The following is a 2,378-nucleotide window of genomic DNA, read 5'->3' as shown; positions in this document are numbered from 1 at the left end:
ATTTGATAACAAAAATTTCAGAGAGGGTTTCAGAGAGGGTTCTTCACAATGATGAGTGATGAGCTTTGGAGGGAACAAAGGCGCTGTGATTTGTGTGGTTCCAGAAAGGGGATAAAGGCGATGTGATTCACTAAGTGTTGTGAGTTTCAGAAAGGGGATAATGAGCTTTGGAGGGAACAGAAATTTCACTAAGTGTTGTGAGTTCGATCGGGAAAAATTGAGAAAAAGCGCTCATTAGGCATCACTTTTGAAGCGCACCCAAAACTTAGCAAATAGGCTACGCTTAAAAAGTGCTCTCTTTGATACAAAAAATGAACCCATAGATATTAACATATAGCTACACTTTCTAAGTGATTTCTATAATACTTAAGGCTACGCTTTTTAAATGATGCCAGAATTGTGTTTTCTTTTCTCTAAAAAAAAGGCAACATTGAGAAAAGCGTAGCCTATTCATAGAATAGGCTACGCTTTTCAAGTGTAGCTTAAAAAAAGTGTGGCTGAATGGGTATTTTTCTTGTAGTGTATGAATAAGACTGAAGGTTGGCATAACTTTGAGATATGAACTTGAGTTACATTTCATGATGACTTGAAAAATCATAAAGGTCCATAATAAAAGAAAAAAAATTTACAAGAGAAAGAAACCAAAAAGAAATAAACAAGGTTGGGCACTAATGGCTTGAGATTTGGATATATGCCTGTGATGCTCTTGTACAAAGATCAGCTTGGATAACTAGGTTTTAAGGGGTGCTTCATCACCTGGTAAGTTGGGTTAACTAACCCGAGATTGCCAACCGAAAATCCACTATCAAGAGCTACTTTGAGACAAAGCATTTAGTGACCCAAAGAGGTGCTGGGCACCAAGGTCCAAAGCATAAAACAAGCTAAATGCCTATGATATGTGTGTGCTAAGGAGAGGCTTGAGCAAGTGGTGGACGAAATTGTGATCACTATTCTTTGAATTGCATTTATTGTAGAATTGTGGAACTTAGGATTTTTGGCACGAGTGGACACAACTCCGTTCAACTAACCAGCAAGTGTACTGGGCCGTCCAAGTAATAAACCTTACGTGAGTAAGGGTCGATCCCACAGAGATTGTTGGTATGAAGCAAGCTATGGTCACCTTGTAAATCTCAGTCAGACAGATTAAAGGGTAATTGTAATTATTGGAATAAATAATAAACAAAAAGGAATAATAAAAGGGATAGAAGACTTATGCAGATTCATTGGTGGGAATTTTAGATAAGCGAATGGAGATGCTGCATGGCTCAAGGACGCCTACTCTCCTACTGCTTCTACTCAATCCTTCCTACTCCCTTCCATGGCAAGCTTTGTATAGGGGTTCACCATCAGCTGTGGCTACTTTCATCCTCTCGGGAAAATGATCCTATGAGGTTGTCAGTCGCACGGCTAATCGTCTGGAGGCATCACCCATGGTTGATGGTTACATCCCATCCTCGCAGTGAAAACTAATGCTCACGCACTCTGTCACAGTACGGCTAATCACCGGTTGGTTCCCACTCCTACTGGAATAAAATCCCTTGATTCTTTTGCGTCTGTCACTAACGCCCAGCATGTTACAAGTTTGAAGCACGTCACAGTCATTCATTACTGGAATCCTACTCGGAATACCACAGACAAGGTTAGACTTTCCGGATTCCCAGGATCCTACTCGGAATACCACAGACAAGGTGAGAATTTCCGGATCCTCATAAATGCCGCCATCTATCTAGCTTATTCCACGAAGATTCTGTTGGGGAATCTCAGAAATACGCATTCAAGCTCTGTTGCATGTAGAACGGAAGTGGTTGTCAATCACGTGCGTTCATAAGTGAGAATGATAGTGAGGGTAATTTGACTCATGCATAAGTGAGAATGATAATAAGGGTTATCTAACTCATTACATTCATCATGTTCTTGGGTACGAATGAATATCTTGGAATAAGAATGAGAGAGATTGAATAAAAGAAAATAGAATTTCATTAATGCTTGAGGTACAGCAGAGCTCCACACCCTTAATCTATGGTGTGCAGAAACTCCACCGTTGAAAATACATAAGTGAAAGAGGTTCAGGCATGAGAATGGCCAGCCCCCTAAAACGTGATCAATGATCTCCTCAGATGAAGAATAAAACAAAACTGAGACCAAAGATGTCTAATACAATAGATAAATGTCCTATATATACTAGACTAGCTACTAGGGTTTACATGAGTAAGTAGATGATGCATAAATTCACTTCCGGGGCCCACTTGGTGTATGCTTGGGCTGAGCTTGATCAATCCACGAGTTAAGGCATTTCTTGGCGTCAAACTTCAGGTTATGACGTGTTTTGGGCGTTCAACTCCGGATCATGACGTTTTTCTGGCGTTTAACTCCAGACA

Source organism: Arachis duranensis, chromosome 2, assembly GCF_000817695.3.
Source record: "Arachis duranensis cultivar V14167 chromosome 2, aradu.V14167.gnm2.J7QH, whole genome shotgun sequence".
Classification (NCBI taxonomy): Eukaryota; Viridiplantae; Streptophyta; class Magnoliopsida; order Fabales; family Fabaceae; genus Arachis; species Arachis duranensis.
This window is presented reverse-complemented; position numbering follows the sequence as displayed.